The 27,125-nt window shown below is 40.8% G+C and overlaps 7 non-coding genes across 7 annotated transcripts; 3 read left to right on the top strand and 4 right to left on the bottom strand.

Annotated features, from left to right (window-relative positions):
• Positions 1-88: 88 nt before the first annotated feature.
• Positions 89-161, bottom strand: trnak-uuu (transfer RNA lysine (anticodon UUU)). Its single transcript has one exon. It is a non-coding gene; the product is annotated as a tRNA-Lys (tRNA).
• Positions 162-12,213: 12,052 nt separating this feature from the next.
• On the top strand, positions 12,214-12,285 carry trnag-ucc (transfer RNA glycine (anticodon UCC)). The gene has a single exon. It is a non-coding gene; the product is annotated as a tRNA-Gly (tRNA).
• A 226-nt stretch (positions 12,286-12,511) lies between these two features.
• Positions 12,512-12,583, bottom strand: trnad-guc (transfer RNA aspartic acid (anticodon GUC)). The gene has a single exon. It is a non-coding gene; the product is annotated as a tRNA-Asp (tRNA).
• A 1,831-nt stretch (positions 12,584-14,414) lies between these two features.
• On the top strand, positions 14,415-14,486 carry trnag-ucc (transfer RNA glycine (anticodon UCC)). Its single transcript has one exon. It is a non-coding gene; the product is annotated as a tRNA-Gly (tRNA).
• Positions 14,487-15,420: 934 nt separating this feature from the next.
• Positions 15,421-15,492, bottom strand: trnad-guc (transfer RNA aspartic acid (anticodon GUC)). The gene has a single exon. It is a non-coding gene; the product is annotated as a tRNA-Asp (tRNA).
• A 1,831-nt stretch (positions 15,493-17,323) lies between these two features.
• Positions 17,324-17,395, top strand: trnag-ucc (transfer RNA glycine (anticodon UCC)). The gene has a single exon. It is a non-coding gene; the product is annotated as a tRNA-Gly (tRNA).
• Positions 17,396-18,329: 934 nt separating this feature from the next.
• On the bottom strand, positions 18,330-18,401 carry trnad-guc (transfer RNA aspartic acid (anticodon GUC)). The gene has a single exon. It is a non-coding gene; the product is annotated as a tRNA-Asp (tRNA).
• Between the last annotated feature and the right edge of the window lie 8,724 nt (positions 18,402-27,125).

The raw sequence follows: 27,125 nt of genomic DNA, 5'->3' as shown, positions 1-27,125 counted from the left end.
GCTGCCTTGCAGCGTCGCTGCCCTAGGCCAGTGTAGATCAGCAAGAACTCAACAACAAAACGTACCGCTCCACAAAAAGAAGCTCGTTCACCCGAACAGGGACTTGAACCCTGGACCCTCAGATTAAAAGTCTGATGCTTTACCGACTGAGCTATCCAGGCTCTTGTTCGAGAAGCGTGCGTGCTGCGTGCGAACGCACAGCAAAATGAATCGTATTGGCGCAGAAAAAAGAGTGTCCTCCAATGCATTGCGTTTCCTTCTTCGAAGATTCAGAACGGCCGTCAAAACCTCTGGTATGTCAAAATATATTTGTAAATTAGTGAGAATGCAGCCTATTAGACTGATGATAATAGTCATTAAAGGAAAATAATGCTAGGAAAAAGAACAAAAACTCACTGCTACTTGTCTGGAAAGCCTCTTCACACGCTTCAATGCTGTTGACTTGCCGCGCTCTTATCGTTATTGTAAACTTGTGTCAAAGGCGCAGTTGTTTGTAGCAAATAGCAAGCCCGCGGCACTCTAGGTAACAGCCAGCGAGTGTACTGACACCTAGCGATTAGAAAATATACACGCACCATATTCTCTCTGAAACAAGATTCTTCCGAAATCAATAGGAGCGTTTCGTTTTCAGTCTTTACTCTAGGGGTTCGAACCTGTGAACTCATGCTTTCAAAGAAGGTCCCAGTTTCAATTCACTCGAACATCCAGAGCACATCAAGGACACGCGCCGTGCACAAAAAGAGTAGTTTGAAGGACGGGGTGAGGAGAGGTGGTGACATGGAGCTCAATTTCAATGGCACCCAGAAAACCCACCGGATTCGAACCGGGGTTGCTGCGGCCACAACGCAGAGTACTAACCACTATACGATCACAGCGAGCTACCGGTCTACCCGACATGTTCCAGACTACAAAGGGGTGTTGTCATCTTTAGCTTGTAGACAAAACTGTTTCTTACCAATATAACTCTTTACAAGGGTAATCCTGTAACAGTGACTTTTTTTCCTTTTATAAAGTTTAAGCTAGGCCTCCAGAAGGTTACAAACTAAAGCAGGCGCATGCTGTCAATGCTGGAAAGCATCTTCACATGCTTTTATCGTTACTGTAAACTTGCGTCAAAAGCCATGTTGTTTGGAACAAATAGCAAGCCCACGGCACTCTAGGTAACAGCCAGTGAGTGTACTGACACCTAGCGTTTAGAAAATATACATCTTTATACATATACTATTTCAAATGAAGTGACCGAAAAATGTGTTTGGACATTTGTTTGAATGTTCTTGCCTTTTATTACAAAATATCAACCGAAGTGGCATTTAATTTTGGGTTCATGTGCACAATACATGTTGTTACTCTGCTAGGACACCCATGTGGACTTGAAGATGAAGATGAGCTGATTTAATTCATTATTTAGATGTTAGAAGATCTTTAAAGAAGGAGCTGCATTATGACTGGATGATTATAAATGAGTAAATGAATGAAGTAATACTTAAGTCATGCTGTCAGAACTATACTGACTGAATATGAATTTAACAGAATAAATTAGTGACGGAATAATGTTATTTGACTTGTTAGGTGAGCATTGTTCATGAAATACATTTACCAAAGGGTATGCAAATTGCAGACACATTTTCCCTCAGGTGACCGCATATACATTATTATTCAAATATTTGTATCATTTAAATTGCATGTATATTGTCATGTAATCGTATTGTTATCGTGTTGAATGGATTGTGACGATAAGAAACAGTACACCTAACAAGTCAAAGAACATTATTCCGTCACTAATTTATTCTGTTAAATATATGCTTAAAATATATGTTAACAGTGCAGTAAGATGTAATGTGCAGTAGTATGGAGGACCAAACCTGCAATTAAAAATTAATCAATAAATGAATTAATAAATAGATAGATAAATAAATGTGATAATAGGAAAATAAATAAAGGAATAAAAGACTTGATAAAATAAACATGATTCATTTTAATCAAATGTATTTTTGTATATTTTTCCCCTAATTTATAATTTTTTGCTTTTATATTTTAATGCATTTGTATTATTTTTAATTGTATTTATTTATTATTTTATTTATTTGTTTGTTCCATTTATACTTATATTTATTTATGCATTCATTTATTTGTTTATTTATTTATTCCAATATGTATTTATTTCCAGATTTATTTATTTTAATCTTTATTTATTTTTAATTTTCTTTCTTTAGTTTTATATCTATTCTTACATTTTTTTGATGTGCATGATAATTAGGTTGGTTGGTCTTGCTGACCAAATATAAATATTAATTAACAAATAAATAAAAGCAGAAAATAAATTAAGGGAAATAATACAAAAATTAGTTTGATAAAGAATAAATCATATTTATTTTATCAAGTCGTTTATTCCTTTATTTATTTTCCTATTATCAAATTTATCTTTTTATTTGTTTACATGTTTATTTATTAATTTTTAATTTCTGCGGGTTTGGTCCTCCTATAATGTAATTAATATCAGACACACACATATATTACATTTAAATTAGAAACAAATATATATATATATGTGTACAATTTAATGGTATAATTTAACATTTTTAATTAGTTAACTTGTTAACTTTTTATATATACATATATAAATTTTTAAAGCAATTTAAATAATGAATATTAAATAATGCAAATTTAATAAACAGTACGTGCTCTAAGGCTGCATTTATTCAGTTAAGAAACAGTAATATTATGGAATATTATAGCATTGTAAAATAACTCTTTTATGTATATCACTGATGCTTTAGTATTAACTGTCTTATTTCATTTTGTTACTGTAAGTATTTAAATGCTTATGCTGAGACACTAATGAATACATTCTGATTTCAGAACAGCATCATGAAGAAAACAGTGTTCTTCCCAGGGAAAGTCAAAGTGTCTTTCAGGAAAGGCCCGTCGGGCCATTTACGCCGGGACCCATCAGAAGAGGCAAAAAGAATTAAAGACAACCCCTTACTGCAGGACAAGTCAACACCTCAAAGAGAAGATCTGGTCAAGTTGAACGCCCGTTCTGTTGTGTTACATAGAGGAGGGGATGTCTCTGACAAGCAAGAGGTGTTGGGAGAATGCATTCTTCAGTTCGGCAAGTACAAGGGCAAGTCTTTCAAGTTGTTATTAGAGAATGATGTCAGCTATGCTTTGTACCTGTCCGATAAGGTTGAGGAAGAAGAACAGGCTGGGCAGTGCAACCCAGAGGGTCCATGCAAGGATAGCCTCATTTCCTTTCTTGAGTATTCAAGAAGCTTCAAGGAAATTGAAGATCTTAAACAGTATCTGTCTCAAAGGCCAGATCCAGTGCCAGTTTTGACAGAGGATGACAATACTGTTGGATTTGGATCCAGAGCACAAAACACTTGGAGGAAGATTTGGGATACCAGGGCAGACGGATATGCTTTCTTTATAATGAGGCAGAAGTGTGTGCCAGGCAGCAAAATGTACAATTTGCAGCAGTATCTTTTAAAACAGCAGCAAAAACAGATGACCAAAAACACTCCTCCGATGCCCTCACCATCAGCTTCCGCTGCAAGATGAAGGGGGTGGATTGGAATCCACTGCTGCTTCAATGTATATGTAATGATTGATTATAATTAAGGTATTAATCAATATTTGTCCTTCTAAATATCAAATGAATTGAATGACTTCTCTGGAGATTTTACTTTATTTATATAAGTTACCAGTGTGATTACTGAAATGTTCTTTTCATGTATTCTTTAATGTCTGTATTTGATATCTGAATGCAGTGCTTGCTTATTTAACACAGCTTCCAGAAATGAAATAGGGACTTGTTTTGTGTTTGAGAAAGGTCTTCAATGTGTTTAAACATATAGGGGTCATTGAAGCCAATCGTTTAAGGGGCCATTTCTTTGTTAAAGCCTTTCTTTCCAGTTAGACTAAAGTTTAGCTATCCTTGAGAGAAAGAAGGTTACCCTTAATAACAAACTATCATTTAGATGGAAGTGAATCAATTAAAACTAACTTTAGCTGGAAAAAACATTTTTCAAGAGCCACTATAAAACCAAACCAATCTCTGTTACCTTAAATTATATCTTTATCTCTGTAAAGCTGCTTTGAAACAATCTACATGGTTAAAAGCGCTATATAAATGAGGATGACTTGACTTGACTTGACTTGTATTGTGTTTGAGAAAGGTCTTCAATGTGTTAAAACATATAGGGGTCATTGAAGCCAATCGTTTAAGGGGCCATTTCTTTGTTAAAGCCTTTCTTTCCAGTTAGACTAAAGTTTAGCTATCCTTGAGAGAAAGAACGCATTATCTTGATGTTTTGAGAGGACTCTCCTGTTTATAGTGAGAGCCTGGCCAAATCCAACCTTGGAAAAGCTGTGTGTCGGTGTGTGTGTTAGTCTTCTTGGTTACAGGTTAAGGAACCACTGGCATTATTGGAGATTGACAGAGTTGTTGTTCTGGACATGCTGGCGCCCAGCAACCCAAATCTGCGACCTGGAAGGTCATGACGTGCCTAGCTTCAGCTGCATAATCGATGGAGATATGCTTCAGTCTATCTGTATATGTGTGGAAAATTACTGTGTTTATCTATTTCATAGCCAATGAGAATCATTCATCCTGTAAGCAATGACGTAGCTTAGACCTTGGAAATCGTATAACTGCTGTGATCTTTGTAACTGTAAGCGGGGCGGCCTACGAACTCCTGTGCGAGTATTGAAGCTGACTTCTGCTGATGAAACTGCAAACTATCTTCAGTAAATATTTTCTTTAATTTTTTATAATTCTGACTCTGGGTCTTCATTCTTCATATCTGTCTCTGGGTCTTTAACTGTATACCCCTTACAGTTTGGTGGAGGATGCGGCGGGCAATCATTCCGTGGTGACATCTCTGGCAAATCAACACACAAGGTAGTAAGCTTTTATTAATTGTTAGGGCTGTCTGACTGGAAGAGATTTTGAAGGAGAGCGGGAGAGCCTTCACTCCGATGAGGCGAGTGAAGGAGTAAGTAGCCTTCACTCCGATGAGGCGAGTGAAGGAGTAAGTTGTAGGCCTACTGCTGAGAGGATAAGAAGTCGCTGAGAGCGTCGTTAAGGGTAACGGCAGCAGACAGCGCAAGCGAAGCGTGCTCTGTGTGGGCCCCGCTGGGCATTAATGGTGTAGCACCACCCCAGCAGAGTACGTCCCTGGACGGGAGGTCCAGTGGCACCGTAAAACTGCTCAATCTCTTCCATCTCAGATAGGGGATCCCCGAATTTAGTGAATCAGGCAGTTAGGGATACTAACAAAAATAGGGTTGTTTGCCAGGGATGCATCAGGAACGATCCCGAGAGAGAAAAAAAAAAAGAAAAAAAAAGTTGTGACCCAAATTGGCATGGACCAGTATATGTAACTGTGATTTTGGAGTATACTCTGCAGTTTCATCACGGAGAAGCCAAGCTGTGTTGTTCAAAGATCGCCGCCTCCATTTCTGCAATGACTTCAGGTGAGTTTGAACTGTTATTAAGATATGGCAGACAAACTGAGTAACTTGATCAGTAACCTGAACAGTCCTGAAACTAATAGTGAGACAGAAAAGAGCGAACGCTGTAAGCAGCTGTGCTCTGAAGCCCTCACTTCAGAGAAATTTGCAGAAATTATTAAGTAAATGGTTGTCTTGATAAGTTTTGCTTCTGTTTGGAAATTTAAACAACAACTTGACTGGCTACAAACAAACAAAGAAACTGAAAAATTAAAATGTTTAGCCTTGTATTGCTTACGATGATTACAAAAAGCAAGTATATTAAATTATGGGTCGAAGATCATTTCCTTGGACAAGTGTGACTAAAGTTAAACAGACACTTTGTGAAAACAACTTAGAATATTTTGCAGCTTATGACAATTAATGTTCTGCCAATAATAATGATGAAGATTATGATTGGGCTATTATGATTAAATCAGCCACTGGTGGACTGTAAAAGAATACAGAGAACTGCTTATCAGCTCGGTTTGCATTCCTGTTTGGGACACACTGCTTCAAGGGTGTGCAGTAAGTTGGAGCCGAGAGTGTTTTAATGGTGGTCATCAGGACCATTTAATACGTAACTGTAAATGCCCACCGAGAAGGTGTTTAAAATGTGATAAAATGACAACACATTTTTGGATTTTTGGATTTTGAAAGTAGATCAGTGTTTAAATGACGACAGTGACATTTTTCGTCTGAGAAATAAGAGATAAAAAGGTCAAAAGATTGAAGTCTTAAAGTGAATCCTTTTGAAGAAAATATCTATAATAGTAATTTCTATAATAGTAATTTTTATAAGTGAATTGATGAATACAGGTTGATGCTAAATTAATGACTCCAACAGATGTGAGTTGCAAAATATATCAAAGTAACTAAAAGGATGATTGTGTTGTAATTAAACATTTTAAAAAGGTTTTAGATGATATAGAGAGACTAATCTCACAGATGATTTACAATAACTGCAAAAGTATCACAAGCAGAGAGTGCTTGCCTCGTCAAACTTATAGTGTGAATCCTAATTGGAGATTGATAAACTCCAAGAGAAAACTAAAGTCAAATATTAAACTATGGTTGAGAACTTGACAATTAAAATTGAGATTGAGAAATGTGAAACGTTATTGAGAACTAGAATAATTATTTTTATGTAAGAACAAATAAGCAGAAGTAGTAGGCTACTGAATTAACAGTTGCTAAATGTAAAATGTGTAGAAAGGCATCTGATTAAACAAACAGCTTGAAAAGTTGACCATGAAAGAGCTAGAAGCTGATGTTTTGCTTTCAAAAGATAAGTCTGCTATTGGCTGTAATGAAACAGTTCGCTTATCTAAATCTGATGTGTGCTGTGGCTGAAACAGCCAGTGCGACAGAGACTCAATCTGAATGGAAATTTGTAATGTCTAGATTCCCTGACGTGGGCAAAAGACAACTGTAAAACTATGTTTATTTGAAAACACATGTAATTTCTGGCAAAGATGCCTTAAGCTGGGATAGAGTTAAAAGATGGTAGATAAAAGTTTGATGTTAGAAGTATATGAGAGAGCAGTGTACCAGTCTTGAATGCCTCAGAGTCTCTCTCTCATTCAATGTCAGCTAAAAGCTGTTATCTGAGCCTGTGTCATAAGTGATAATAAGCTATTTATAGTAAAGCACAGTGTTTCAGTTGAAAACCATAGACACAGAGATGTTAAAAGAAATCATTACCATTCAGAGGGCAATTTGTATTTAAATGTTAAAAATGTTAAAAGTAAAACTGAATTACTTTAAAGAAGTCTTTAAAATAATACAGACCTTAAACGATAGAGGTGACATTTTGATTAGCGTATTTTAGGACCAGTAACAACTTTGTCTCATTTAGTCTCCACCATTCAGGACCGATGGCTCCGGCTACAGATGAAGTACACTGAATGTACGGCTGTGATCTAAATTCACTGAGTATAGTCTAAGTAGCTAGGTTGCTGCTTTTAAGATAGTTAATGGATTTAAGTGATTAAATACTGTTGTTATTAACCTGTCTCCCTGTGAACACTATTAGGCAATCGGAATGGCTCTGGTGACTCTTGAACGTGCCTTTCCTAAGCTCCAGAAAACAGCTGAGTTCTGTTGAAGAAAACTGATTGTATTGGGAAAGAGCGGTCACCAGTGTGTACGTGTGTACGAGTGGCTACTCAATGACGGGATGATCTTCCTGGCCAGGGGACAGCCTAACGCAGGGGGTCACGAACATTGGGCACCTCCGGATGGAGGTGTTATTTGTGAGAAAGGTATGAGAGTTGAGCGCTGATTACTGGAGGCCACCGGGGTCAGCAGAGCATTGAGAGGTGAGATGCGCTGTGAGGTTAAAATTAATGTTACGGCAGTCTGACCCAGAAATGTGAGTTCCTCTATACCACTCACCAGAAACCACATTGATTGTATGGCTTGTTTTTCATTGTGACAAGTGTCTGCAACTATGCCAGGGGACGACACCCTGAAGAGAAGAAAATTAAAGATAAATAGCTAACGGGAGTGGGCTTTCAGGAGCCAGCTGATTCCATGAGGTGATTGCCATTATTTGCTGCGGAGACAGTAACAAAACTTAATTATATGAGGGACATGATGTTGGTTGCCATATGGGCAAGTAAAATGTATAGAAGAGTTAATGTTGAGCTAATATGTCTATAACATAGTTTTAACTCCTGAAGGTCGTTAGGCATGGTGGTGGCTAAAGATGAAGACAGGCTTTTGTAGGTTTGAGAAGAGTCTGGATAACAAAGGTGAATGGTAAAAGGTTAATGTAATAAATTTAATATTACATTTTGTCTAAATTACAGTCTTAGGAGGCTGTTGAAAAGATTATTTGTTTATGGCGCTTTTCCATTACCAGTACCAGCTCGACTCGGCTCGACTCGCCTCGGCTCGCCTCGACTCGGCTCGCTTTTCGCTCCGTTTTCCATTGCAGATAGTACCGCCACAAATAGTACCCGGTAGTCATAGCGACGCCGCAGGAAACTGCCGTGACGTAATCTTATACGCGACACACATCCGCTACCCACACACACAGGACAATGGGGGAAATCGAGTATATGCTGTTTTTGATCCTCGGGATGTGGCTGTTTCTCACAGCAAGAAGACAAACGTTGTTTCATGCGAGGCTGAGGGCAGAAAAACGAAACACTGCTGAAAAAAACAGGAGAGTTTGGGAATTACTACAGAGTTCAGACTACGAGACGAATCCGGTTGTTCAAAGCCGACGCAAGAGGGTAAGTTATGCTAACATAGCTAACGTTTGCATATGTGTAAATACTATACTATATGCAAAGTATTTAATCAACTTTATAGCTACCAGTATTACGTACTAAAATGTGCATGGTTTATGTGTTTCAGATCTGTTTAGCTTTGCAAAGTCGCCGCGGCAAACCGTCTGTTTGGGCTTTCAACCGAGCTACCGAGTGGTGGGATGTTATTGTTCCTGGTTTCACAAACGCGCAGTGGGTTCAGAACTTCAGAATGTCGGAAGAAACATTCATATATTTGTACAACAAACTGCGTCCAGTGATGGAGAGACAAGGTCCTTCAAGGTGTTGTAGATGGAAAAGGACTGTTCTGGAACGTGTTTGCAGGACTGCCTGGCAGCTTGCATGATGCTCGTGTTTTAAGACTGTCCACATTGTGGGAGTTTGCCAGCCGTGGCAACCACTTTCCAGCTTACACCAGGAATATTGGTGGGGTGAATGTTGCCTACTACATCCTGGGAGATTCTGCCTATCCCCTGCAGAACTGGCTCCTAAAGCAATTCACTGACACTGGACGGCTGACAGTAGAACAGAAGATCTACAACAAGAAAATATGTCGAGCACGGGTAGTGGTTGAAAACGCTTTTGGTAGACTGAAGGGAAGGTGGCGTTGCCTCATGAAAAGAAATGACTGTGATGTTACAATCGTGAAATCTATGATTCTTACTTGCTGTGCTTTGCATAACCTTTGTGAGAGTCATGGAGAGGACTATGACGATGACTGGGATGCACCTGCAGCAGCAGAGCCTGTGGTGCCAGTGGCACAGGGTGTTGAGGAGGAGGGCAGAGATGTACGGGAGGGTCTGATGCGTTATTTTAATTGCTAAATAAATACATTATCATTAAATATGTTGTCTCTGCTGTTTTTCATTAAAGGTTATCACAGTATAAAATCTGAAAATACTTGTTTAAACCCTTGTAAAAAGGCAAACCATCAAAAAAAGACACTGTTTGTAATAAGTTTCAAAAAGGTTTTATTTAAACACGCATACAAATAGAAAAAAATATAATATTAATATAAATTCACACATCCAACTATATACATATGTTACATGTAGTGCAAACATTAAATTAAAATAAACAAAGGGGTTTCAGTCCAGGGGCGGTGGAACAGCATCCCGCCGGTTCAGTGCCTGGACAAGCTGGCTCAGGGTTCCCAGAAAGGCCTGGTTGAAGGACGACATTGCAGCCATCTCCTCTCTCCTTAAAGCCGCTTCTAGTTCTCGGGCATGTGCTGCATCATCGAGTGCCATCTATAAATGTCGCTCCCGCTGTGCCCGGTTCAATTCCAGCTGCTCGACATCCGATGTCTGCATCTCCCTCAGGACAGTCAGATGCTCCTGTTCCCTCTTTCGTTTCCTCCGTCCTGGCCAAAAAAATAATTACAATGAATGAGTTATAAAGAAAAACGGACAAGTCACGTTTCATTCAAAGGTTGTGTGTGTTGTAAATTGTTCACATGTATTATCATTACAGCTTCTACATAAAAAAAGACAAGCCCACAACTTACTATTACTTATATAGTATATAACGACTTAACATCTGAGTAAATGTATTTAATGTATTTATTAAACATCTATTTTAGTAAATGTCAACTTTAAAATACCATGTGTACAGTATAGGTGTACGTCTGGAAAGTTATAAAAATACTGAACAGGTTTATTAATGAATCCTGCATTCCCATAACTGGGAATGCTTCCTGTTGTTATGCAAGTACGTTTACGTTATATTAATGAGTTATTGATACGATTAATGATATATTAAAAAGTGTGTATAGATTCACAGACAACAGGCTAGAAGAGTTTACTTTTTCTCCAATTATACTAACCGGTTGCCGGTGTCGACGCTGCTGCGGGTCTCGGTGTCGACGCTGCTGATCTTGTTGGTGTCGATGGTGCCGCTGGTTCCGGTGCCGACGTGGCATCAGTGGGAGTCACTGAACCATTCTCGCTCGTCGAAAAGGAATCTAGATAGAAAGATCATACAAAAGTCAACACAATACGAAAATAGCAATGGCAGATAGTTAGCGGTAGCAGCAATTGTTATCTGCGACACAAGTTTACAGTCTTCGATGTTATAAGTTAGCTTCAGCTTTTCAAAAGCCAGCCTACAGAAAACAAAACTCTCAAGCAGAGTGCGCCTACATGATTAATGTAATGTAAATTTTAAACACTTACCATCCTCCAACAGCGACTCCAACAAACTGGTGGCCGAGTCAAGTCCACCCTCCCTCCCGTTGCTCGCCGGTCTATGGCCGTAGATACCGTCCATCTGTTCGTACCACTTCCAGCTTTTTCGGTTTGAACCACTGCGGCCGTTGTGGTCCTTTACAGCTCTGTAGTCACTTTTCAGTTTTTTTAACTTTTCCCTACATTGCTGGAAAGTCCTGTTGTAGCCATGTGTGGACAGCAGTTCGGAGATTTCTTGATAAACTTTTTCGTTCCTCGTTGCCCCATCAAGCTCTCGCTGGATCCTTTCTTCGGCAACCAAACATAGGAAAGTCTGCACCTCCTCGTTTGACCACGGCGTATTCTTCCGAGTTGCCATAATAGTAAGTTTAGTATATCTGGGCAAACTATTTAAAAATGGCGGGGTTATTCTCTGGTTATTCTGGATACTCCGTCTGCCGCGTGCAATGATGACGCAGTGAATAGTGACGATTCTCTCTGACCAATCAGCAGTCGGCATTGTATTACGTCACATTTTAGTATCGCCTTAGCTCGCTTAGAACCTCGCCGGAGGTGGTACGAAAAAAAGTACCCGAAAGCAGGTACAGGTACAACTTTTACACAGTGGAAAACCAAACAAAGGCGAGTCGAGTCGAGCCGAGCCGAGCCAAGGCGAGCTGGTACTGTGTAGTGGAAAAGCGCCATTAGAGAGAGAGAGACTGTCTGAGTGGAGGCAGGGATGGTAACTGTGTCTGTCTTTCTGTTATCGGCCTGCTAGAGCAAGCTGAAGCAAAATAGTGATAATGAACCAAAATCCAGCTGACTTTCCTAAGATCAAATGAATAATGAACAGACATGCTTTGAAACTGGTTAAGAGACCATGTAAAATTAGGTAAAAGCTACAGTAAAATGTGAAGTTTAAAATCTTACTTAAAATTTAAATCTTTTTAGAGATGATATAATGAAAAGCGAACATTAAAAATGAACAGTTAAAATATGTGTCTAATATGTGTGTGTGTGATGGTGACTGCACTCTATGTCTTGTATGTGTTAGTTTGGGGTACTATTATTTCCTGATTTTGAGCATATTGTGTCATTAACCTCTTGTTTTTTAATATGGTGCCTGGTAGGTCAGGTCAATAAGTTCATGCCATTTTTTTAAGTGCCAGGTCCAAACAAAGAGAGTTTCAGTTCATCTCCACCTGCCAGCTGCTAATGTATTGCGAAAATTCTTGCTGACCGCACAACACGGCTTCCAGCCTACATCCAACAGTCTTGCGTTGGTGGTATAGTGGTGAGCATAGCTGCCTTCCAAGCAGTTCACCCGGGTTCGATTCCCGGCCAACGCATCACATTTGTAAATTAAAGACCTTGATTACGAGCATTCTTGCTATGGGTTCGATTCCTGGGGCAGTCCATTCTTGCTGTATGCGTTCGATTCCCGGCCAACGCATTGCATTTTTCTCAAGCTGTCTTTAAAACAGTCGTCCGAGGCCCCTTGCCAACTTCTCCTGTAACTTGTTTCCTGGAGCAAAACATTTGTTAAGGTCTTTTGGCAGCAGTAAAGGACTGGATCTCCCCGTCGGGGAATCGAACCCCGGTCTTCCGCGTGACAGGCGGAGATACTTTCCACTATACTAACGAGGAGTTGCAGAGACAGGTAGTTGTATCCGATCAGCGCGGCTTCCAGGAACGGCGTCATGAGTCATTTTAGCTCAACGCTTCACAGAAGCCAGTGAATCCAAAAAGTAATCTAATACCGTTTAAATATGAAGTGTCTGTATAAAACGTGTTACATTATTAAATTAGAGACCTTGTTTTTTAATATGGTGCCTGGTAGGTCAGGTCAATAAGTTCATGCAATTTTTTTAAGCTTTTCCTGTTCTCATTGTTTTACCGGGTGAAGAGTCATGCTGAGCAAGTTTGAACACCTGCTATTTTATTACTGAGACCATTTGTCTTGGAGTTCTTATCTCAGTGCGAGAAGTCCTGCACCGTTCTGTTCTCATGTTTCAGCTCATTTACATGCTTTGTTCCTCACAATGTAATCCCTCCCCCTTGAAATGTATATAAACTACAATGTAAAGTTCCCTTAGTTAGACGATGTTGGAATGACTGCAGCTACCGACAAGCAATAAAGAACTTCTGCTTGGAAAACTTCCACTGTCTCCTGGTCTGAGCTTCTAACTTTTCTACAAAGAAAAAGATCACTACAGTGCCTGGTAGGTCAGGTCAATAAGTTCATGCAATTTTTTTAAGTGCCAGGTCCAAACAAAGAGAGTTTCAGTTCATCTGCACCTGCCAGCTGCTAATGTATTGCGAAAATTCTTGCTGACTGCACAACTGGGCTTCCAGTCTACGTTCAAAGGCCTTTGTCGAACCCCAGTCTCCGCGTGACAGGCGGAGATACTTTCCACTATACTAACAAAGAGTTGCAGAGACAGGTAGTTGTATCCGATCAGCGCGGCTTCCAGGAACAGCGTCATGCGTCATTTTAGCTCAACGCTTCACAGAAGCCAGTGAATCCAAAAAATAATCTAATACCGTTTAAATATGAAGTGTCTGTATAAAAAGTGTTACATTATTAAATTAGAGACCCTTTTTTTTAATATGGTGCCTGGTAGGTCAGGTCAATAAGTTCATGCAATTTTTTTAAGTGCCAGGTCCAAACAAAGAGAGTTTCAGTTCATCTGCACCTGCCAGCTGCTAAAGTATTGCGAAAATTATTGCTGACCGCAGAACAGGGCTTCAGGTCTACATCCAACAGTCTTGCGTTGGTGGTATAGTGGTGAGCATAGCTGCCTTCCAAGCAGTTGACCCGGGTTCGATTGCTGGCCAACGCATCACATTTGTAAATTAAAGACCTTGATTACGTGCATTCTTGCTATGGGTTCGATTCCTGGGTCTGTCCATTCTTGATGTATGGGTTCGATTCCCGGCCAACGCATTGCATTTTTCTCAAGCTGTCTTTAAAACAGTCGTCCGGGCCCCTTGCCAACTTCCCTGTAAATTGTTTGCTGGAGCAAAACATTTGTTAAGGTCTTTTGGCAGCAGTAAAGGACTGAATCTCCCCGTCTGGGAATCGAACCTCAGTCTCCGTGTGACAGGCGGAGATACTTTCCACTATACTACCAAGGAGTTTCAGAGACAGGTAGTTGTATCCGATCAGCGCGGCTTGCAGGAACGGCGTCATGCGTCATTTTAGCTCAACGCTTCACAGAAGCCAGTGAATGCAAAAAATAATCTAATACCGTTTAAATATGAAGTGTCTGTATAAAACGTGTTACATTATTAAATTAGAGACCTTGTTTTTTAATATGGTGCCTGGTAGGTCAGGTCAATAAGTTCATGCAATTTTTTTAAGTGCCAGGTCCAAACAAAGAGAGTTTCAGTTCATCTGCACCTGCCAGCTGCTAAAGTATTGCGAAAATTATTGCTGACCGCAGAACAGGGCTTCCAGTCTACATCCAACAGTCTTGCGTTGGTGGTATAGTGGTGAGTATAGCTGCCTTCCAAGCAGTTGACCCAGGTTCGATTCCCGGCCATCGCATCACATTTGTAAATTAAAGACCTTGATTACGAGCATTCTTGCTATGGGTTCGATTCCTGGGTCTGTCCATTCTTGCTGTATGCTTTCGATTCCCGGCCAACGCATTGCATTTTTCTCAAACTGTCTTTAAAACAGTCGTCCGAGGCCCCTTGCCAACTTCTCCTGCAACTTGTTTGCTGGAGCAAAACATTTGTTAAGGTCTTTTGGCAGCAGTACAGGACTGGATCTCCCCGTCGGGGAATCGAACCCCGGTCTCCGCGTGACAGGCGGAGGTACTTTCCACTATACTAACAAAGAGTTGCAGAGACAGGTAGTTGTATCCGATCAGCGCGGCTTCCAGGAACAGCGTCATGCATCATTTTAGCTCAACGCTTCACAGAAGCCAGTGAATCCAAAAAATAATCTAATACCGTTTAAATATGAAGTGTCTGTATAAAACGTGTTACATTATTAAATTAGAGACCCTTTTTTTAATATGGTGCCTGGTAGGTCAGGTCAATAAGTTCATGCAATTTTTTTAAGTGCCAGGTCCAAACAAAGAGAGTTTCAATTCATCTGCACCTGCCAGCTGCTAATATATTGCGAACATTCTTGCTGACCGCACAAGAGGGCTTCCAGTCTACATCCAACAGTCTTGTGTTGGTGGTATAGTGGTGAGCATAGCTGCCTTCCAAGCAGTTGACCTGGGTTGGATTCCTGGCCAACGCATCACATTTGTAAATTAAAGACCTTGATTACGAGCATTCTTGCTATGGGTTCGATTCCTGGGTCTGTCCATTCTTGCTGTATGCGTTCGATTCCCGGCCAACGCATTGCATTTTTCTCAAGCTGTCTTTAAAACAGTCGTCCGAGGCCCCTTGCCAACTTCTCCTGTAACTTGTTTCCTGGAGCAAAACATTTGTTAAGGTCTTTTGGCAGCAGTAAAGGACTGGATCTCCCCGTCGGGGAATCGAACCCCGGTCTTCCGCGTGACAGGCGGAGATACTTTCCACTATACTAACGAGGAGTTGCAGAGACAGGTAGTTGTATCCGATCAGCGCGGCTTCCAGGAACGGCGTCATGAGTCATTTTAGCTCAACGCTTCACAGAAGCCAGTGAATCCAAAAAGTAATCTAATACCGTTTAAATATGAAGTGTCTGTATAAAACGTGTTACATTATTAAATTAGAGACCTTGTTTTTTAATATGGTGCCTGGTAGGTCAGGTCAATAAGTTCATGCAATTTTTTTAAGCTTTTCCTGTTCTCATTGTTTTACCGGGTGAAGAGTCATGCTGAGCAAGTTTGAACACCTGCTATTTTATTACTGAGACCATTTGTCTTGGAGTTCTTATCTCAGTGCGAGAAGTCCTGCACCGTTCTGTTCTCATGTTTCAGCTCATTTACATGCTTTGTTCCTCACAATGTAATCCCTCCCCCTTGAAATGTATATAAACTACAATGTAAAGTTCCCTTAGTTAGACGATGTTGGAATGACTGCAGCTACCGACAAGCAATAAAGAACTTCTGCTTGGAAAACTTCCACTGTCTCCTGGTCTGAGCTTCTAACTTTTCTACAAAGAAAAAGATCACTACAGTGCCTGGTAGGTCAGGTCAATAAGTTCATGCAATTTTTTTAAGTGCCAGGTCCAAACAAAGAGAGTTTCAGTTCATCTGCACCTGCCAGCTGCTAATGTATTGCGAAAATTCTTGCTGACTGCACAACTGGGCTTCCAGTCTACGTTCAAAGGCCTTTGTCGAACCCCAGTCTCCGCGTGACAGGCGGAGATACTTTCCACTATACTAACAAAGAGTTGCAGAGACAGGTAGTTGTATCCGATCAGCGCGGCTTCCAGGAACAGCGTCATGCGTCATTTTAGCTCAACGCTTCACAGAAGCCAGTGAATCCAAAAAATAATCTAATACCGTTTAAATATGAAGTGTCTGTATAAAAAGTGTTACATTATTAAATTAGAGACCCTTTTTTTTAATATGGTGCCTGGTAGGTCAGGTCAATAAGTTCATGCAATTTTTTTAAGTGCCAGGTCCAAACAAAGAGAGTTTCAGTTCATCTGCACCTGCCAGCTGCTAAAGTATTGCGAAAATTATTGCTGACCGCAGAACAGGGCTTCAGGTCTACATCCAACAGTCTTGCGTTGGTGGTATAGTGGTGAGCATAGCTGCCTTCCAAGCAGTTGACCCGGGTTCGATTGCTGGCCAACGCATCACATTTGTAAATTAAAGACCTTGATTACGCGCATTCTTGCTATGGGTTCGATTCCTGGGTCTGTCCATTCTTGATGTATGGGTTCGATTCCCGGCCAACGCATTGCATTTTTCTCAAGCTGTCTTTAAAACAGTCGTCCGGGCCCCTTGCCAACTTCCCTGTAAATTGTTTGCTGGAGCAAAACATTTGTTAAGGTCTTTTGGCAGCAGTAAAGGACTGAATCTCCCCGTCTGGGAATCGAACCTCAGTCTCCGTGTGACAGGCGGAGATACTTTCCACTATACTACCAAGGAGTTTCAGAGACAGGTAGTTGTATCCGATCAGCGCGGCTTGCAGGAACGGCGTCATGCGTCATTTTAGCTCAACGCTTCACAGAAGCCAGTGAATGCAAAAAATAATCTAATACCGTTTAAATATGAAGTGTCTGTATAAAACGTGTTACATTATTAAATTAGAGACCTTGTTTTTTAATATGGTGCCTGGTAGGTCAGGTCAATAAGTTCATGCAATTTTTTTAAGTGCCAGGTCCAAACAAAGAGAGTTTCAGTTCATCTGCACCTGCCAGCTGCTAAAGTATTGCGAAAATTATTGCTGACCGCAGAACAGGGCTTCCAGTCTACATCCAACAGTCTTGCGTTGGTGGTATAGTGGTGAGTATAGCTGCCTTCCAAGCAGTTGACCCAGGTTCGATTCCCGGCCATCGCATCACATTTGTAAATTAAAGACCTTGATTACGAGCATTCTTGCTATGGGTTCGATTCCTGGGTCTGTCCATTCTTGCTGTATGCTTTCGATTCCCGGCCAACGCATTGCATTTTTCTCAAACTGTCTTTAAAACAGTCGTCCGAGGCCCCTTGCCAACTTCTCCTGCAACTTGTTTGCTGGAGCAAAACATTTGTTAAGGTCTTTTGGCAGCAGTACAGGACTGGATCTCCCCGTCGGGGAATCGAACCCCGGTCTCCGCGTGACAGGCGGAGGTACTTTCCACTATACTAACAAAGAGTTGCAGAGACAGGTAGTTGTATCCGATCAGCGCGGCTTCCAGGAACAGCGTCATGCATCATTTTAGCTCAACGCTTCACAGAAGCCAGTGAATCCAAAAAATAATCTAATACCGTTTAAATATGAAGTGTCTGTATAAAACGTGTTACATTATTAAATTAGAGACCCTTTTTTTAATATGGTGCCTGGTAGGTCAGGTCAATAAGTTCATGCAATTTTTTTAAGTGCCAGGTCCAAACAAAGAGAGTTTCAATTCATCTGCACCTGCCAGCTGCTAATATATTGCGAACATTCTTGCTGACCGCACAAGAGGGCTTCCAGTCTACATCCAACAGTCTTGTGTTGGTGGTATAGTGGTGAGCATAGCTGCCTTCCAAGCAGTTGACCTGGGTTGGATTCCTGGCCAACGCATCACATTTGTAAATTAAAGACCTTGATTACGAGCATTCTTGCTATGGGTTCGATTCCTGGGTCTGTCCATTCTTGCTGTATGCGTTCGATTCCCGGCCAACGCATTGCATTTTTCTCAAGCTGTCTTTAAAACAGTCGTCGGTGGCCCCTTGCCAACTTCTCCTGTAACTTGTTTGCTGGAGCAAAACATTTGTTAAGGTCTTTTGGCAGCAGTAAAGGACTGGATCTCCCCGTCGGGGAATCGAACCCCGGTCTTCCGCGTGACAGGCGGAGATACTTTCCACTATACTAACGAGGAGTTGCAGAGACAGGTAGTTGTATCCGATCAGCGTGGCTTCCAGGAACGGCGTCATGCGTCATTTTAGCTCAACGCTTCACAGAAGCCAGTGAATCCAAAAAATAATCTAATACCGTTTAATTATGAAGTGTCTGTATAAAACGTGTTACATTATTAAATTAGAGACCTTGTTTTTTAATATGGTGTTGTAGGATTACAAATTTTATTTAAATGTTTAATTTAGATTTCCAATACAATAGTATTTTATATTGAGAAAGTTTATAAATGATGAGACCAGGAAATCTCTGCAAACGGTAGGGGTTCCCAGCAGGATATTCCTGACTGTCCCATCTCAGTGCGAGAAGGCTAGGCTTTTCCTGTTCTCATTGTTTTACCGGGTGAAGAGTCATGCTGAGCAAGTTTGAACATCTGCTATTTTATTACTGAGACCATTTGTCTTGGAGTTCTTATCTCAGTGCGAGAAGTCCTGCACCGTTCTGTTCTCATGTTTCAACTCATTTACATGCTTTGTTCCTCACAATGTAATCCCTCCCCCTTGAAATGTATATAAACTACAATGTAAAGTTCCCTTAGTTAGACGATGTTGGAATGACTGCAGCTACCGACAAACAATAAAGAACTTCTGCTTGGAAAACTTCTACTGTCTCCTGGTTTGAGCTTCTAACTTTTCTACAAAGAAAAAGATCACTACAGTGCCTGGTAGGTCAGGTCAATAAGTTCATGCAATTTTTTTAAGTGCCAGGTCCAAAAAAAGAGAGTTTCAGTTCATCTGCACCTGCCAGCTGCTAATGTATTGCAAAAATTCTTGCTGACGGCACAACTGGGCTTCCAGTCTACGTTCAAAGGCCTGCGTTGGTGGTATAGTGGTGAGCATAGCTGCCTTCCAAGCAGGTGACTGGGTTCGATTCCCGGCCAACGCATCACATTTGTAAATTAAAGACCTTGATTACGAGCATTCTTGCTATGGGTTCGATTCCTGGGTCTGTCCATTCTTGCTGTATGCGTTCGATTCCCGGCCAACGCATTGCATTTTTCTCAAGCTGTCTTTAAAACAGTCGTCCGAGGCCCCTTGCCAACTTCTCCTGCAACTTGTTTGCTGGAGCAAAACATTTGTTAAGGTCTTTTGGCAGCAGTAAAGGACTGGATCTCCCCGTCGGGGAATCGAACCCCAGTCTCCGCGTGACAGGCGGAGATACTTTCCACTATACTAACAAGGAGTTGCAGAGACAGGTAGTTGTATCCGATCAGCGCGGCTTCCAGGAACAGCGTCATGCGTCATTTTAGCTCAACGCTTCACAGAAGCCAGTGAATCCAAAAAATAATCTAATACCGTTTAAATATGAAGTGTCTGTATAAAACGTGTTACATTATTAAATTAGAGACCCTTTTTTTTTAATATGGTGCCTGGTAGGTCAGGTCAATAAGTTCATGCAATTTTTTTAAGTGCCAGGTCCAAACAAAGAGAGTTTCAATTCATCTGCACCTGCCAGCTGCTAATATATTGCGAACATTCTTGCTGACCGCAGAAGAGGGCTTCCAGTCTACATCCAACAGTCTTGTGTTGGTGGTATAGTGGTGAGCATAGCTGCCTTCCAAGCAGTTGACCTGGGTTCGATTACCTGCCAACGCATTGCATTTTGCTCAAGCTGTCGTTAAAACAGTTGTCTGGGGACCCTGGCCAGCTCCTCCTGTAACTCGTTTGCTGCAGCAAAACTTTTGTACTGGTCTTTTGGCAGCAGTAAAGGACTGGATCTCCCCGTCGGGGAATCGAACCCCGGTCTTACGCTTGACAGGCGGAGATACTTTCCAATATACTAACAAGGAGTTGCAGAGACAGGTTGTCGCCCCCGATCAGCGCGACTACAGCTCGCTACAAACAGCCTTCCCATTTCCAGGAACAGCGTCATATTAGCTCAACGCTTCACAGAAGCCAGTGAATCCAAAAAAAAATAATCGAATACCATTTAAATATGAAGTGTCTGTATAAAAAGTCTCACATTTTTAAATTAAATACCTTGATTATGAGAATTCTTCCTGTATGGGTTCAATTCCTGGGTCTGTCCATTCTTGCTGTATGGGTTCGATTCCCGCCCAACGAATTGCATTTTTCTCAAGCTGTCTTTAGAACAGTCGTCCGGGCCCCTTGCCAACTTCTCCTGTAACTTGTTTGATGGAGCAAAACTTTTGTTAATGTCTTTTGGCAGCAGTAAAGAACTGGATCTCTCCATCAGGGAATCGAACCCCAGACTATAGCGTGACAGGCGGAGATACTTTCCACTATACTAAAGAGGAGTTGCAGAGACAGGTAGTTGTCCCCGAACAGCACGATTTCCAGGAACGGCGTCATGCATCATTTTTACTCAACGCTTCAAAGAAGCCAGTGAATCCAAAAAATAATCTAATACCATTTAAATATGAAGTGTCTGTATAAAACGTGTTACATTATTATATTAGAGACCTCTTTTTTAATATGGTGCCTGGTAGGTCAGGTCAATAAGTTCATGCAATTTTTTTAAGCCTACACCCAATGGTCTTGCGTTGGTGGTATAGTGGTGAGAATATCTGCCTTCTAAGCATTTGACCTGGGTTCGATTCCTGGCCAACACGTTGCATTTTGCTCAAGCTGTCATTAAAACAGTTGTCTGGGGACCCTGGCCAGCTCCTCCTGTAACTTGTTTGCTGGAGCAAAACTTTTGTACCGGTCTTTTGGCAGCAGTAAAGGACTGGATCTCCCAAGTGGAGGCACTTTAGACATAAATGCTGCAATTCGCTACAAAACCCTTACTTTTGAGACAGGTGAAGGCCATCGTACCAAGGAGCTGTAGGCAGACTGCCATGCCGAATGACCTCATCAATAGGTTTCTGTAGTGTAATGTCATCACGTTCGCCTAACTTGCGTAAGGTCCTTGGTTCGAAACTGAGCAGAAACAGCAGTTGTCTTCTGACAGAAGATTTAAACTGTTTGCCACGCTAGGTGGGTGTAGCGCTCATTTCCTTTATACGCTTTTTAAAAAGCGTGCACCTAATGATTTATGTCTGAATCCTGAAGATGTGTTTCCATAGTGTAATGGTTATCACGTTCCCCTTACACGCAGAAGGTCCCCAGTTCGAAACTGGGTGGAAACTATGGGTGGTTTTTGCAAAAATATCGTATGTGATTTTCTGTTGAGCAGGTCTGTACACTTGCAGGGATGTTTGTGGTTTAATCTCTTTAGAAAAGGACAAAAATAAAACAAATGGCCTTTGAGGTTTCCTGTACAGTAATAAAACATGTTTGGTCTGCCAACAAAATTAGCAGCTTTTTGCCATGTTAAAAACACTGGGCAGTCTATAGTTTCAGTCGCTTTTGAACAAGCGTACCCTAGAAGCGTAGGGACTGATGTCCAAATCAAGTTTCCGTATTGTAGTGGTTATCACGTTCGCTTTCCACGCGAAAGGTCCTCAGTTCAAAACTGTCCGGAAACAAGTGGATGCATTTTAAATATAAATGCTGCAATTCGCTACAACACCTTTACTTTTGAGACAGGTGAAGGCCATCGTACCAAGGAGCTGTAGGCAGACTGCCATGCCGAATAACCTCTGTTCTGTTGTTTGTGGAATTTACAGACTGTCACACTGCTTGCAGAGCAGATTATGGGAAGGAGCCATCTTCTAAAAAGCACATGTCTCTCATCAATAGGTTTCTGTAGTGTAGTGGTCATCACGTTCGCCTAACGCGCAAAAGGTCCTCGGTTCGCAACCGAGCAGAAACAGTGGTTGGATTCTGACCGAAAATTTAAACTGTTTGCCACGCTAGGTGGGTGCAGCGCTCATTTCCTTTATATGCTTTTTAACAAGCGTGCACCTAAAGATTTATGTCTGCAACATGAAGACTGTTTCCGTAGTGTAGTGTTTATCACGTTTGCCTCACACATGAAAGGTCCCCAGTTCGAAACTGGGCGGAAACTGTGGGTGGTTTTTGCAAAAATTTCGTATGTGATTTTCTGTTGAGCAGGTCGGTACACTTGCAGGAATGTTTGTGGTTTAATCTCTTTAGAAAAGGACAAAAATAAAACAAATGACCATTGAGGTTTCCTGTGTTTCGCTGTAATCCTGCAATTCGCTACAAAACCCTTACTTTTGAGACAGGTCAAGGCCATCGTACCAAGGAGCTGTAGGCAGACTGCCATGCTGAATGACCTCTGTTCTGTTGTTTGTGGAATTTACAGACTGTCACACTGCTTGCAGGGCAGATTATGGGAAGCAGCCATCTTCTAAAAAGCACATGCGTCTCATCAATAGGTTTCCGTAGTGTATTGGATAACACGTTTGCGTTACAATTTTTCTGAAATGTCAGGACTTGAAATTCCAAGTGCCATAGAATCCCATACATTGCACTAAAGTGTTACTTTAAAGGTCATGTACTGCAGGTCAGTGTTACTTTAATGTTTGGTTAATTCTAGCATGAACTGAATTGCAGTGCTTTGTCAACATTACTGCATTTCTGGATAAACTTGCCAGAGGGTTAAAGACTCTAGCTTGAGCCCGCAGCCAAAGGTTAGGTTTGTCAGAAGTGGGATTCAAACCCACGCCTCCAATGGAGACTGCGACCTGAACGCCAGCTGCCGAAGGATAGTCAGTCAAAATGGGGATAATGTTGAACGCCACAACCAATCACGTCGACGCGCTATAACATTTTCAGCCAATCAGAGGGGGCCATTCTTGACTTTTTCCTTAACATTTTCGACATTTGACCAATCAGAGTACAAGGAAATGTTGATGGCACGTTTACGCTTAACACCGCTAGGAGGCAGAGCCGGCGGCAGAAACAAATCAATGGACGGGCATTTAATATTCTTGGGGGGGCCTAATTATGACAAACAAATAAATTGTGGGGGGGGGGTGCTTACATGCGCTTCATGCACGCAAGGTCTCGCGCTCTCTACCTCTCTGCCGTGCGCGCTGTTTGAACGTATATTCACGTAGACTTTCGAAAACCGGGACATATTCTTCGTAGCCTTTCGAAAACCGGGACATATTCACATAGCCTTTTGAAATTTTTTGAGCCTTTTGTATATCATAATTCTTATGAGCCTTTTGTATATCAGGGAGAGTTTATACATTTCCCGGGACAGGTTGTTAAAAAGAAGAACAATCCCGGAAAAAACGGGACGGGTGGTAACACTAGCTACAACAGTTTCACAGCGATTTCAATATCCTAACTATAATTAGCCTATTGCCCAATCATATTTCGGCTATCATGAGATATCATGTTACAGTTATAGCCTATAGGCTGTGAACTAACATGAACAAACAATGAACAGCTGTATTTTTATTAACTAACATTAACAAATACAGTAACAAATGTATCGCTCATGGTTAGTTCATGTTAGTCATTAACTAATGTTAACTAATGAACCTTGTCTGCATTGTTCCGTGAACACAGCATGCTATAAGCCAACTTCCTATAATAACAGCCAAATAGTCACAAATCTCAAGTTAAGTATTAAATCAACCATGCATAATCAACTACGACACACTCACACACATATTACATATAAATACTGCACGTAAATTATTATTATTATTATTAAAATAATTTATTAAATGCAAATTGGATGGAGGGGTGGCACAGGAGCTCTCTAGGCGGGCCCGGCCCCTAAGGCCCGCCCATAGCGCCGGCCTTGCTAGGAGGAGGAGTCAGGAAGCTAGCCAAGTGTCAATCAAGTTGCCGAACTGAGCCGAAGGTGTACGAAGTAATAACATATCAGGTGGGGCATGTCAGAGGGCAAGAAGTTCAGATGTCGAGCATCACTGTCACGGAGGTCAGGTAGCATCATTTTAACGGAGGACTGCGAAACATATTTTCCGGTCACTTTAACGGTATTTTTGGACAATGTCATTTTATATTTGTATATAATTGTATATATATTATAATTGTAAATATCGTGTGTGCTTTTTTTTAAGAAATCATTTTTATTGATAGTAGTTTTGTTCGATATAACCTAACCGTTAGCCCCCCAACAAAAAAAATGTCTGGCAAAAAATCCCATAAAGCCATGTCAGATACTGACTGGATTGCAAGGCTAAAAAAGTTTGTCAGCACAGGAGTTTGGCCATCAAATGAGGGTAACAGGCCAGCTCCTCGACAGAAAAAGTGGCATGACGTGTACCAAAGGGTGAGTGTGCTTTTGTCACCTTTGCATGATGTAATGATTCTAATCCTAATCATTTAATTCAATGTCATCATTATTTATAGATATGTATGTAGATAATGTTGCAGATATTTGAGAATTATGTTTATTTATGTAAACAAAAAAATTTTTTTTGCACTGGGAGATTCAGAGATTTGAGGCAGTGGGGGTGGGGATGTTGAGTGAATGGATATTTTGAAGGTGTGAAATGTTCCTCTCTTAATTCTAGCATGAACTGAATTGCAGTGCTTTGTCAACATTACTGCATTTCTGGATAAACTTGCCAGAGGGTTAAAGACTCTAGTTTCAGCCCGCAGCCAAAGGTTAGGTTTGTCAGAAGTGGGACTCCAACCCACGCCTACAGGGGAGACTGGGACTTGAACGCCAGCTGCCGAAGGATAGTCCGTCAAAATGGGGATAATGTTGAACAATGTTGAACGCCACAGCCAATCACGTCGACGCGCTATAACATTTGCAGCCAATTAGAGAGCGCCATTCTCGACATTATAACATTTGCAGCCAATCAGAGAGCGCCATTCTTGACTTTTTCCTTATCATTTTCGACATTTGACCAATCAGAGTACAAGGAAATGTCGATGGCACGTTTACGCTTAGTACCGCTAGGAGGAGGAGTCAGGAAGCTAGCCAAGTGTCAATCAAGTTGCCGAACTGAGCCGAAGGTGTTCGAGGTAATGACATATCCTGAGGGGCGTGTCAGAGGTCAAAAAGTTCAGACGTCGAGCATCACTGTCACGGAGGTCAGGCAGCATCATTTTAACGGAGGACTGCGAAACATATTTTTCGGTAACTTTAACTGTATTTTCGGACAATGTAATTTTATATTTGTATATAATTGTATATATTATAATTGTAAATATCGTGTGTGCTTTTTTTAAAGAAATAATTTGTATTATAGTTGTTCAAAACGATATAACCTAACCGTTAGCCCCCCAACAAAAAAAATTCTGGCAAAAAATCCCATAAAGCCATGTCAGATACTGACTGGATTGCAAGGCTAAAAAAGTTTGCCAGCACAGGAGTTTGGCCATCAAATGAGGGTAACAGGCCAGCTCCTCGACAGAAAAAGTGGCATGACGTGTACCAAAGGGTGAGTGTGCTTTTGTCACCTTTGCATGATGTAATATTTGTAATCCTAATCATTTAATTCAATGTCATCATTATTTATAGATATGTATGTAGATAATGTTGCAGGTATTTGAGATTTATGTTTATTTATGTAAAAAAAAAAAAAAATTTTTTTGCACTGGAAGATTCGGAGATTTGAGGCAGTGGGGGTGGGGATGTTGAGTGAATGGATGTTTTTTTGAAGGTGTGAAATGTTCCTCTCTTGTTCTTTTAAAGAACATGAATAAAAATAAATGACACACTACAATAAATGAATGTGCCATTCATACTGATAAGTTAGAAATGCATGTATTCTATATTATATGTGTGATAATGTTTACAGATTGAAAGATGTCCGATGCAGTCTCGTGGCCAGACAACCTTGCTCGGAGCGGTCCCAAAGTGCATATGTGGTTTTCACACTCAAAAGGTAACAATGTAAAGATGTAACTTGTATTTTTTATATATATATATAATTTACTGAACAAATTCTTCTCGTTCAACAATTATTGTAGCCTATGTATTTTTGTGGTTGTCTTAAGCAGGCCACAGCCTCTATTGGACAAGCACCAAGGGTTGTTGAACAACAGTCTGCCGCTACTGGACCAGCACAGGAGGTCATGGCGCAGAGTCATCGTCAGCTCCCACCCCAGCCTACTTCTAAAATTATACCAAGTTTGTCAAAGGTAATAACATTTTTTTTTTATATAATTGCAGTTTTAATATGCGTTTAGTATAAAGGTTTAAGTTCAGTAGAAATGGCTGGTATGTTTTTACACCTACCTGCCAGCTGTGACACCTTGTACAGGGGCGGCTGTAGTCTGCTTATTGGTCAGTTTCACTGTCTCAGGTTGGTTTAGATCAAGTAAAATGGTGAAAGAACAATGTAACCTATGTGATCTCTTTCTTCTCTGGGCTCTGCTCTTGCATTCTCCTCTTCCTCTCTAATTAGGCTTTGCCATTATGGGTGAAAGGACACTCACGTCCTTCATGGCATCTCTCTTGATTTTTCCAACTGGCTACTGAAGCTACGTCTTTCATTCTGTATTTCTCAGGTAACATTCCACTAATGCACAATTAATTATACACGTATTATTAATTAAGTCATCATGAATCTGCTTTGTTGCCATTTCAAGGGTAACCTTCTTTCTCTCAAGGATAGCTAAACTTTAGTCTAACTGGAAAGAAAGGCTTTAACAAAGAAATGGCCCCTTAAACGATTGGCTTCAATTACCCCTATATGTTTAAACACATTGAAGACCTTTCTCAAACACAAAACAAGTCCCTATTTCATTTCTGGAAGCTGTGTTAAATAAGCAAGCACTGCATTCAGATATCAAATACAGACATTAAAGAATACATGAAAAGAACATTTCAGTAATCACACTGGTAACTTATATAAATAAAGTAAAATCTCCAGAGAAGT

This window comes from Siphateles boraxobius, unplaced genomic scaffold (assembly GCF_051911475.1).
Source record: "Siphateles boraxobius isolate OS27281-9 unplaced genomic scaffold, OSU_SipBor_1 23, whole genome shotgun sequence".
In the NCBI taxonomy this organism is placed as follows: domain Eukaryota; kingdom Metazoa; phylum Chordata; class Actinopteri; order Cypriniformes; family Leuciscidae; genus Siphateles; species Siphateles boraxobius.
Note: the sequence above shows the minus strand (reverse complement) of the source record. Positions and strands in the feature narration are given on the sequence as shown.